Genomic DNA, 12,779 nt, shown 5'->3' on the forward strand with positions numbered 1-12,779 from the left:
CTCTTACACTAGACTGTTGTTTTCAGGGTGAAACTCATTCTCACCCGTTCTGTGGGTTGAACCGCGTCATCACCGACCGACCGAATTACCTGAGTAATTAAGTTACTATGACAACGGCCTTGGGGGGGGGGGGGGGGGGGGGGGGGTGGGGGGGGGGGGGGGGGGGGGGGGGGCTGACAGCAGGTGAGAGTCTAATTGAACTACAGGACTAATTAAAAAAAAAAAAGCACGGCAGCTGCTGCGGACTGTCAAACACACAAACAGCAGCAGCTTCAGGTGTTTAACAGTTAAAACCGATTTCAGATCACCAGCGGATCCGGTTCAGCCGGTTCGTCCGCGCGTGCACGGGCGAGTCTCCGCGAGGACAAGTTCTGTTATCACACCCTATAGACAAGGCCGCCTCAAAAGCGCATCTCAACTAATCAACGCGCGCTTCTCCATTAAAACAAAGTATTACCAAAGGCCTCTCGGTTATTATTCGAACGCGGGTTTCGCGTCTCCGCGCGCGGACTCACCTGTCAGGTAAAAGCCGCACGTCAAACACCGAATGAATGAATGAATGAATGAATGAATGATTTAAAATGACAGCGAAGCGTTTGTAATGACAGCACGGAGGTCGTCTAACAGAAACGGCAGCAGAATATGTCCGACACGTCACACGGGAGTTACCGAGCACCCATGACGTGTGCGTCCTCTCGTGACCCCGGTGGGGAAGCGGCGATAGGATCCGTGAAATAACACGAATGAACGCAAGCCGAGCGAAAGCAGGTGAAATGGAAGAAAAACGCCGATGAAATAGCCGCGCGACGCCTGTTTCGCGCTGTACGGAAGAGAAGCGCTTTACCTGAGCCGGTGTCACCTGAGTTTTCCCCCGCCGGTGTCCCACCTGACCGCGCGCTCGCGCACTTCCTCAATGTGACGCGTCCGCGCGCACGGATCCGGTCTCCGGTAGCGGCTTGGTCTCTCTATCCGGTGTCTTTCCGCCGGTTCTGACCCGCTCCTGACGGACTCCGGCGGCTCCTCCTTAAACCTGCAACCAGGAAGCGGCTTGTCCTACTTCCAGCGGCCGCGGGTGATTGGCTCTGCGGGCGGCGGAGGGCCGCTGGGGGGGGTCGGACTCTGCGCGCGTGCGCCCGTGCGCTGATGAGGGTGGGCATGAGTGGACCGACCGCGGCTGCTGATCACATTAAACGCGCTTCTTCCGTTTTCATGTTGAACGCGCATTTCCACTTCTGCTTCTGAAAATGAGTCAAGTGACAAACTCTGAATTTGCATGTCAAATATAGTGAGAACAGACACGGATGTCAATGACACGAGCTTTGTATTCACACTAAACTCAGGAGCGACTCTGAAGTGCAATATCACGCACAGTATTAATACTGAAAGTGCTGCTGTGTGTGTGACGGTGCACATGCTGCTATCATAAATGATCTGTCATTTAATGTAAGTTTGGCTCGTGCACGAGCAGGTAGCGCGCCCGAGGATACAAACACAGGCTGAAGAAAGTGTTTCTGAGAGGACAGCAGATGCATGAGAAATGAAGGAGTGTGTCAGGATGAGGTTAGGGTTTAACAGCTCACTCACACACTCATATTCACTGACTTCCGCTTGTGATGTGTGTGTGTGTGTGGTGTGTGTGTGTGTGTGTTGTGTGTGTGGTGTGTGTGTGTGTGTGTGTGTGTGTGTGTGTGTGTGTGTGTGTGTGTGAAGCAATGACAGGATTACAGCAGCAACATCCACATCAGCCATAGCTGAGACATGTGTGGTCACACCCTTCACATCTCCACACAGGTGTGGTTCGAGTCTCTCTCCTTTACCTTGTATTCATATAAATTCAGTATCTGCATCAAGTTCATATTTGTGCTCAGTTTGAGTCTGAAGAGAACCGAGCTGTTTTCCTCCATATTCTCACCTGCTGCATCAAACGCAGGTGTTAGAGTCTCTCTGAGCTGGTCCAGGATCAGCACATTCTCCGTGTCTCTCGAGCTGATGAGCTCCATCAGGTGTGTGCAGCTGCGATCTGATCAGAAAATCACAGCTCTAGAACACGACAGATCGGTTTTAAAGCTTTGCTTATGTTGGCTGCTGACTCTGAACTGTCACTGGAGCTGTCAGTAAAAGAGCTGTGAGCTCCATCTAGTGGATATTATTGGACACAAACTCTTTTGTCAGCTGATCCCATTTGAGCTGCAATATGGACTTATAGCAGATTTTAATATTTTAATGATTTATCACCACATCGCATGTTCACGGCTCTCTGATGTCGGTTACCTTCCCACGACGCACAGTACAGCAGACCCTTTTTATTTTGACAATCTTAATTATTAATCATTTTTTATCATTTATTTTATAGTCATTTTGATTATTAGCTTTTCAACAACTCCCAGTTTAGGAAACCCTCGACTGATTGGAATATTTACATTCGCACATTTATCCAAAGGGACTTTTAGTGCATTCAAGGTGTAAAGTTGGCAATCTATCCCACGATTCCTCAAACTCAACACCAGCTCAGTTACAGTAGACTGAGAATATGAACTATTTCGTAATTTTGTCCTAAACTAGCATCCAACCCTGAGACGACAAACAACGAATAGAGTGTTATATCTCAAACCCTTTCTGTAGTTTTGTCAGAAAGATCCAGAAACTGGATAGAGGCCTTAACAAGCAGCACCAAGAGAAAATAGTTAATACAGCTGTATACAGCAAAAAATGCACAAACCTGTACTGAAATCTTCTGTTCCAGATGTATACCACATTATTATTGTTATTTTTACTATTATTATTAAAATGTTCTTTCTGTTGTCAATGTTGTATATTCATGTATGCATGTTTGTTCCAAGAGCTCATAAAAAAATAAACAAAAAAAACCCCACATTCCTTGTGTTTGTACACACTTAGTGAATAAAGCTCATTCTGATTCTGAAATTCTTCATGCACACACTTTTTAGCTAAAGCTATTTTCCCCAAATATATTTCAAAAAACCTGTAATCTAAAACAACAGAGGAACACTATACGGAATCCCACAATGCAAAGCGTGTGATCTTCAGTTTTCCTGTGTGAAGATGTTAACGTGAGATTCATTCAAATCTAATATTCTGTCCTCTTTTACTCTCCCTCATGTGACTCCAAACCTCCATGACTTTCTTTCTTCTGTGGAACACAGAAATCTGACACATGCATCAATGTAAACGTACCATTAATAGCGAAGGCAGAGAAGAGCTACAACAGTATGCTGCTCTGCTAGAGATATGACCTTTACTGTCCCCTGAGTCTCTCACACAAGCTATAAATGCTCTGCTTCGTACTGGGATAAACAGGGCAGTTTGCTGCGTTCCTCACTGATCATCAACACTGTTATGAGAGAACAGAGCTTCATTACGCTGTCAGGAGCAAACGAGCCACCAGCCCTGATGAGATGCAGCTGTGCAGCACCACACACACACACACACACACACACATGTAGCAGACACACCTACAGAAACACACACACACACACACTCATGCATGCATGCACACACACACACACACACACACACACACACACACACACACGTAGCAGACACACCTACAGAAACACACACATGCATGCACACACACACACACACACACACACATGAACAGACAGACCAGCAACTGAAACTGTATGTTACAATGGTACATTCAGAATTATTTATCGTTGGTGTGTGTGTTAACAAACAGAGACAGAAAACTGATTCTAAATTCACTTTATTCTGTTTTAAAAAAAACATGGCAAAAATCATTTTTCACATGTTTCATCATTATTTCCTCTTAAAGCCAGTTCACACTGCACTGACAGACACACAGACCAGCGCCGACAGATGACCGAGTGCAGTACGTCACTTCTCAGACATCCTAAGACCCATACATGTTCAAGCAGTTAAAACAAGTGCCGACCACTGACAGAGGTAACACACTGATCCAGCCAAGCCTGACTAAAGTGTCTGTCAGTGCAGTGTGAATTGGCCTTTATATGTGACCCTGGACCACAAACCCGTCATAAGATCATTTTTTCAAAATTGAGATTTAAACATCATCTGAAAGCTGAATAAATAATTTTTCTTCCTCCATTGATGTATGGTTTGTTAGGCCAGGACAAGTATTTGGTTGAGATACAACTATTTGAAAATCATGAATCTGAGGGAGCAAAAACATCGAAATTATTGAGAAAAAGTTGTCCAAATGAAGTTCTTAGCAATGCATAATACTAATAATAATATATTTTTTATATATATATTTACGGTAGGAAATTTACAAAATATCTTCATGGAACATGATCTTTTTTTAATTAATATCCTAATAATTTTAGCATTAAAGCAAAATGTATAATTTTGACCATTACAATGTATTTTTGGCTATTGCTGCAAATATACCTGTGCTGCTTATTGACTGCTTTTGTGCTGCAGGCTCACATGTATCATTATAAGACTATTTATTACCTTTTTTCTCAAAAGCTAAAGCTGTGAGAACATAAAAATACACATTTGGTCCTTAATGTGCAATCTAGGCATCATGGTATTGAAGAGGAAAATTAGACATAATCTCACTATCAGCCAAACACTAAGGTAACAGCACTGGCCACAACATGACAGATTCATACTTGGAGGTGTGTGTGTGTGTGTTGTGTGTGAGTGTGTGTGGTTTCCTGAAGGGAAGCGGCTACAGTACAAGAGCAAGAGAAAAGATGAAAGCTGCTCTGGTCCAGATGAAAGACCATAAAGCGTCGATGTGTGTCGTGACCTAACGGACAGAGAGAGGCAGACACGCTCACACCGCGGAACTAAAGCGCTGCTGTGCGCTCACTGTTTTAGTGCAACACACAAATCAAAACAAAACACTAGTTCAGTTACAGCAGAGTGAGAATATGAACGTTAAAGTCATATTGTCCAAAACTAACATCAAACACCTGAGACGACAAACTACTAATGGATATGCTTGTATTTTTTATCAAAAAGAATTATATATATTATATATATAATATATATATATATATATATATATATATAATATATATATATTATATATTCCTTACATTTATTTAATAAGTATTGTCACATCTGTGATGCTAATTGTTAGTTATATATGGGCAAATGTTACACTTTGGGTGATTAAAAAAGAGACAAGAGGGAAGAAGCTGGAAATCAAGGGTGATTTTTTGTTGCAGATATAAACGTCAGTCAGTTTAATGGCAGACTCAGGTCAATGAGGTTTCTGAGCATGCTGACACTGGCCATCAGTAAAAATAACATTAAACCCAATTCAAACTGGAACACTGTTACCCAAACCCTCAAACTAAGGTTCACGCAAACATTTTGGTGAGAGAATGCAAAGCATTTAAATGTAATCTCATTTTGTTCCATCACCGTATCCCTTTAGGGAATCCGCTTATGTATTCTTGCATCAATGGAAGCACCAAATGGAAACTTGCCATGGCAACAAAAGTTTTCCTTTTCCTATGAAATATAAAGCCAGAATCAATTCATACAAGAAATCCTGTAGCATGGTTTCATTGTTTGATTCCCTAAACATGTCCTTTTGGTATTTTTTTTGGGTTCACTCACGTCTCAAGGCGGTGAGATTTTAAATTTTGATTTGAATTCTTTTGGACTTGCATACTGATCAGGTAATCAACGGGCTAGCGGGTCTGACAGAGAGAATAACAAAACACAGTACATGAAATTGGTTAGACGGATACACTTGTAGATTCTTTTTTTCATGTAGAAATTAATTGTCCTGCTTAACACACTATGTACAATGCACCATTTATAGTTTAACAGGCAGTGTACACTAAATCAACACAGATTTTTAAAATGTCCTTTCCAGACTCAAAATGTATTATTCTAGTATGGTGGCCCAAGGAATTCCAGGACATTTATATTAGACTCATGATCTAAAGTGACAAAATGAGTTGTGAGAGTTCTAGTCCTGTCGCAAAAGTTCAGTCACTAATATTCAATGACAGAAGAGTGCGCTGGTAATCTCTCTAGCTACGCTGCTCCGCATACAGAGGTCATTTGAAACTCAGGTTATCTTTTATTGTCTCCAGATTGAGGGGTGATCTGATCTGAAACTGCTGCTTGTGTTCTGGAGGTGATGTTACATGGCTAGAACAGTTTTTGATCTTATAAAACCTTCTTTGATGTTCTGATATTTTTTTATCTTTACAAGGCTGTGCAAATGCATCTTAAGGTGGTGGCAGTTTTGCAGTTACATTCCCTTTAAGACATTTTTTGGCAAGAATGTGCATCTATTCTGTGAAAGATTACAAGCATTAGTTTTATCAGATCCCTGTTGAAAAGACCAGTGTTTTCTATTCTGCGAATATCAAATATCCTTTGGGGGCTCTGTTGAAAGATTATGCTCATTCACTAGCACATTGGTTCCTAACTCTGTTCCTGGAGGCCCCTAAACAATGCACATTTTCAATCTCTCCTTTGTCCGATACATCCTTTTTAGGTCTTGGAGTTTCTACTAAAGAGCTGATGATCTGAATCAGGTGTGAAACATGCAGAATGTGCCATGTTGGGAGCTCCACGAACAGGGTTGGGATCCATGTTTTGCTGGGGATCAACATGAATACATTGTTTTTCACCAGTCAGACCGCTGCAATTCAATCTGGTCTTTTCAGCAGGACTACAAAAATATTCTACCTGACATCCCTAGATGACCCTTGACAACACAGACACACTTGTGCTAGGCTTTTGAGCCAAACATGTTCTGCTCTTTTTTTTTTACCTTGATTAGATTGATTAGTCAGGGGATTTAAACCTTCCCATGGTCAAGACTACAGACCACCACAGGGAGGCTTGAACGCAGACAGCATGCTCATCCGGAACCTGCAGAGCCTGAACTGATACAGCTGACACGTGACACTCTCATCTTCTGAACTCACCGGTCGGACAAAACATGGAGTAGGCCTCTGTCCCCAGCGCCCAACCTCCCTCCATTCACATGCCTAGCAGGATATTTTTGTCTCTTTGTCTCTGAATCTCTCTGCATCTGAGGCAAGCCTCTCTCAAGCTCTTTTTCTTTGCCTCTTTTGTTGAAGTGGAGGTGGTGGAGATGGACTGGGAGGACTGTAGATGAGGAGGCAGTGGAAGCAGGAATGGGAGATGGACTTAAGGTAGGAGTGGACAGAACATTTAAGGTCTGAGTATGGGTAGCAGCTGGCTTCTGTGGCTGTGAAGCAGTGGGAGATGGAGTTGATGAAGGAGAAGGTGATGATGCAACAGCAGCAGGGGCTTTAGCAGGTGTGGCTTGTGTCTGCGATTGGGTCAGAACAGGGGTTTGACGGTCCACTTTGGACTGGGGTATTGATGGGAGAGCCTGGGGGTCCAGGAAGAGCTCTGAGTCTGTATGGCATTTGATGTTTGGGTTTGACTGGAGACTGCAGAACAAGTCAAAGGAGAAACCAAGAAACCTGGACAGTGGCTGGCATCTGGACAGCAGTGCTCTGACCCATGGTGGAACTGATAGGTTTACTTGGAGTCTGGGCGGGAAGCGGACTCTGAACGGAGGTTGAGGTCAGAGTTTGTGCAGCTGCTGGGATCTGGACGGCAGTTGGACACCAACCCTGGGATTGGGTTTGGATGCCGCTGGTGTTTCTAGATTGGTAGGGTCTGAATAGGGGTTGATGTCAGGGGTTCGGGGTTCGAGTTGGGGTGGGGCTTTGAGATGGAGTGATGGTGGGTGTTGAAAAGTTTTGGTGGTGCAGGATATTGGTGATTGGGTACGGAGTGATCTGAGAGGGTTTTGGAACCGTGATTTTCTGCGCCAAAGCGGTACCATACGATTAATTTGGAGAGGTGGGAGGTTGACAGGGGTGAGTATGGAGAAGGAGGGCGTAGAAGTAAGGAGGAGAGGAGAAGTTGACGAAGGGTATGTATTGCATTGCACTGTTTTCACGGTCGCTGGAGTTTGAGGAACCCCTAGACCCGAAGAATGTGGCGACACGAGGGATACAGGATGGTTTGGTGGTAACTAAGAGGTTTTGTGCTTCGTGGAGGACTCACAGAAATGGGCAAGGGGTGACGGAGCTTGATCCTGGAGCTGACCGTAGGAGTGGAGGTGGCATGTGCCAGCTGAGAAGCAAACAGCAGGGTTGTATTTGTCCGGTGGCCTGTGTGGTCACCAGGGCGCTGTGGTCCGAATTTTGAGCCTCAAAACCACCAGCCTTCCGCCTTCTAGCCAGTCCTGATGACAAAGTAAGGGGGCCGGAAGCATGTTTCCACCATAATTCTTTGGCGATGGAGAGTGCGGGGTGCGGTTGCACACGTTGCCCAGCTTGCGGTGGGGGATAGCTCCCGTGCCTTGGATGCGAAGATGCATATCCCTGGCCTCATTTGTTAAGCCGAACCACAAAAAATCATGGGGAGGCCCTGGGTGCTGCCGTCCCTCCAACATGACGAACAAGCAAAGCCTCTTTGGCCCCCTGCTGTAGCCTGAGCTCACATGGCGCCCTTCCAACAGACAAGGGGGCATCGTACTGCTGAGGAGGGAGGTGGGACCTTATGGACAGGCGAGGGTTTTGTGGACTCCTGGGGGGGTGTGGGTCGTAGAAACTTGTATTGACTTGCTCGTCCAGGCTGCTAGGCAGTGGGCGGGCACTGATGCCGCAGGTGTATGAGGAGTTTTTTTGCACTCCACCCACTGGAGGATCCACGGCCACAGCGGTCGTTCACCATAGTTGAGGGGAGGGTATTTAGGCATTTTACATGAGCTGACGGCGACCCCTCGGCGGGGGCAATCCCCCCATAATGCTGATGAGGGAAGCGGAGCGAGCGCCGAGGGTGTAGTAATGGGTGGACGGGAGGAGAAAAGTGCGGTGCGGATTATGTGTATGGAGGACTGTTATGTGTTGACAAGGAATGTGCGCTTGGCGGTCAAAGTGCAATAAAATTGAGCATCAATCCCAAGGGCAGATGGTTTTGTTGTGTAAGCTGCCTGCTGGCAACTGTTGCTGCGGCTGCTGCTGCGTGCATCAAGGCGAATGCCACCCTGGTGGTAATGGCAGCGGCCCGGGTCTCGCAGTGGGCGCGTGGCCCAGCGGTGCCAGACATGGTGAGCCCCGTGGGGTGGGGGTGTGGGGGGTTACACCGCGTGCCGTCCTTTGGCTGCCTCCCAGTCGGGTTTGCCAGCTTGCTGTCCTGCATGGCAGGCATCAGCTGTACACGGTCACTTCACTGAATCTGCTGGAACCAGAACACTGTCGCAAGAACCCAGACCCGGGGCCCCTCCTGCTCCTCCTCCCCGGCTCCCTCCACCCCGTCCCAAACTGCTGCCTGCTACAGATCCTCCCTGTGAGGTCTTGCGCAACAAAATCGAGTTTTTCTTAGCTGTGAGGAAAACGAAATCAGAATCGGGTTAGGACCGAAAGGAATTAACTGAAATATAGTTATTATCTTGTGGTCGCCAAATTAACACAGACTCAAAATTAAAGGATATTTCTCAAAATTGATATGGCGGTCATTTATGGGCCCCGTTCAGTATGGACTCATTTTTATTGTGTTATTTTATCATTTTTTTTTTGTCAGTTCCCACTCACTTTCTTTGTGTACCGTAAAGATCTGGGGTATGAATGGAATCACATGAAGGTGAATAAAGGATTGACAGATTTTTTTTCCAGTTTGTTCGCTGTTAATACCAACATCGCAAAAAGAAGTCAGGATAGGTTTTTACCAATGCGATCAAGTCTGTCCAACGCCACCGTCTCGAAGGCCCGCACTCATCAGGGATGCTCTTCCCGAACCTCATTGAAACTGTCCCAAGCTGAGGGAGTAAAGTCGAACAGTATGGATCTGCAGCGGACACTAGCTGTCATCAGGCGAGCGGTCAACAGACACGATATTGCGGGATGGAGACAAAGACCACATAAGAGATTAGAAAGGCATCTAATAGGACAATAAACATGGTTATGAAGAGCTTCTATAACATAATATCTGACATCAAGCACTTCACAAGTAGCACCTAAGAACTCACACTTCCACAGTTATGAACCATCCCCGTAAGCTTGGTCTCTGTTCCACGAGTAAAGTACGTGGACACGGTCCAGACTGGGATGAATTACACTTTTAAGGCCAAACGGTTTCCCTCGCGCAATGATGAAGAATTGGGCTGGAACACCTCAAACTTCAGCTTCGATTAGCACGCTGTCACGAAGTTTGGGTCGGCGTTAGAAAGGAGCGGGCATGGTAGGCACCAGATTTACGCAGTTGAAAGCTAACAATTTCCTTGTTACAGGTCAGAGGTGCAAAAGACGCAGAACTATAAATTAACTTGTTTAACGTTTGCAAAAAATGCAAAAAACTACTCTTACCTACTAGCAGTTACTACCACAACATATGCCTGATGTTTTCAATAAGATTCAACGAAAAACAAAATATTCCTGTGATCTATGCGTGTGTCTAAAAACACAAACAATATCAAACCTAATGCATGAAAAGAGCAGGAAAAGTAAACTTTAGGGAGTCATGAGTTTAGTACAAAACTCCCTGAAGGGCTCGCTCAGCTCTCCGGACTGTTATTCCTAGTCTAAAACTCTTACACTGGTAGCGATGTCATAAGACTAGTGGATTTTCCGTGCCTGACATCTGCAGGAAGCTTATGAGAATGACATGTACTGCTCAACATGCTTATACGGATATCAGTGTCTCCGTTCGTCAGAACAACCAAACATCAGATGATGGGGAATATTCATGAAGCAACAGTGTAGCATATGCCGTTTGCCACCTTCTCCTGGTACGGTCGGCGGTGAGGATCCAGGATCCTGGATGAGGGCCGTGGCGTGGCCGATGAACATGGCGTAGCAGGTCGCCCCCACGATCATACTGAGCATAGTGAGCCAGACGTCCGTCATTCCCTCTGGAGCCTGAGCGCCGTATCCGATGCACAGCATGTGGCTCATGGCCTTAAACAGAGCGTCTGAGTACTGGATGCCCCACGTGTCGTTCTGGAAACACAGATCACACGGCGGACAGAATAACCACTGCATTCAAAACTATATTTGACTGATGCTTGAGCTTCATCAGGTCAGTTTAGGTTTGGGAAAAATGTTTATATAAAGATGATGATAAACTATTGTAAAATCTTTTCATCCAAAAAAATTACGGAAAAATCCGTTCAAATGTAATTTTATTCCGTGATCAAAGCTGAATTGTCAGCATCATTATCCAGTCTTCAGTGTCACGTGATCCTTCAGAAATCATTCTAATATGCAGAAAACTATGTCGAAAACTGTGTGATGCTCAATATTTTTGTTTTGGAACCTGTGATACTATATTCAAATTCTTTGATGAATAAAAAGTTAAAAGAACAGAAATTATATTCAACATCAAAGTTTGGGAGTCAGCATTTTTTTTTTTTTCTTTGAAACCCAAATAATAATAATAAAATAAAATTTGTATCTATAAATACGCTAAGCGTTATGATTAAGTTTGGATTCATTTTCAGTGGTTCTTTCTCAGTCTGTGGCCTTTCATTCTCATGTGTGTCTGTAGATTATGAACTCGAGCCTTCCAGCATCTTCTCAGTCTGTTCTGTGAACATACACTTTAAAGGGACGCAGTTGTTTATGGGCCAGATCTCACTGGTTTCTCCCCAAGGAATCTTCCACACGTGTCAAAGGAGATTTTTGCCAGGCGCTGTCTCATCTTTCATTAATTTCTAACAGCTGGTCAAATGAGAGCAGCAATGAAACACAAAAGAGTTTCCCAAGGTTGAATCTTTTGTGATTGATTACATCATCATCAATGACCTTCAGTCTTTGATTCTTCTGGAACAGGTGAAAAACGGACTGCAGCATCTCTAAACATACACTAGTGTCTTAAGGAACACAGTGCTGGAGAGATTGACACTCTATGAACCGGCAGCTGTGCTAATGTAATGGTCTCTGTATGAGCGTGTGTGTGTGTTTTGTGAATAGGCACGCTATGTTTATCCTCTGTGCTCCGGAGCCGGACATGATGGAGGAGACAAATGTAAGCTCAGCTCTCTCCTGGGGGAACTCTGGGCATCAGCTCTGCCTAGCAAAACCGTCAACACGACAACAGGAGGAAACCTGCTGCGGGTTTGGAGGTCAGCGATTCAACCTGGTGTGCCCTGTGTGTGTGTGAGGTGTTGTGTGTGTGTGGTGTGTACAGAATGTTATGAAGACCATATGTACCCACAAAGTATAGTAATACTATTATATTTTGACCTTGTGGGGATTTTTTTTGGCCCCCCCAAACCGAAAAAGTTTAAAATCACCAAAAGGAAGTGTTTTGGAAATCTAAAAGTCAGAAAGTTTTGTGTGGGGGGCTTTAAAAAAGGGGATAGAAAATACATTTTTGTACAAAAAAAAATTTTTACACCTGAAAAAACCACATATACCAACACAAGTGGTGTGTGTGTGTGTGTTGTGTTGTGTGTGTGTGTCCTTTTTTTTAATTAGAGCTTTTTCTTAATTTTTTCCTAAATTTTTTGGGCAGGACAAGAGGTGCATGTCAAAGAAATCAGTCAGTGAAAAACACCCCAAAAATAGCGTTTCCCCTCTTTCCCCCTCATCCGAAAAAAGGGACTTAACTGAAAAAATGGAATCCCACAAAAGGGTCTTTTAGATGAATAAATAATAAAAAGGGGCCGTACAAGCATAAACAGGGGGTGATGTTTCTGAAAAAAAAGTCTTCAGCCCAAAAATGATTGAAAAAATTTTGAACTTTAAAAAATTTTTCTTTGACAAAAATCAATGTTCTTTTAAAAAAATTTATATTGAAAATTTTTCAAT

General features: G+C 44.3%; 1 pseudogene; it reads right to left on the reverse strand.

The window, feature by feature from the left end:
- Positions 1–9,198: 9,198 nt before the first annotated feature.
- LOC122144547 overlaps positions 9,199–12,779 on the reverse strand; it is a 20,202-nt pseudogene continuing 16,621 nt past the window's right edge.

Source organism: Cyprinus carpio, unplaced genomic scaffold (assembly GCF_018340385.1).
Source record: "Cyprinus carpio isolate SPL01 unplaced genomic scaffold, ASM1834038v1 S000006721, whole genome shotgun sequence".
NCBI classification, from domain to species: Eukaryota; Metazoa; Chordata; class Actinopteri; order Cypriniformes; family Cyprinidae; genus Cyprinus; species Cyprinus carpio.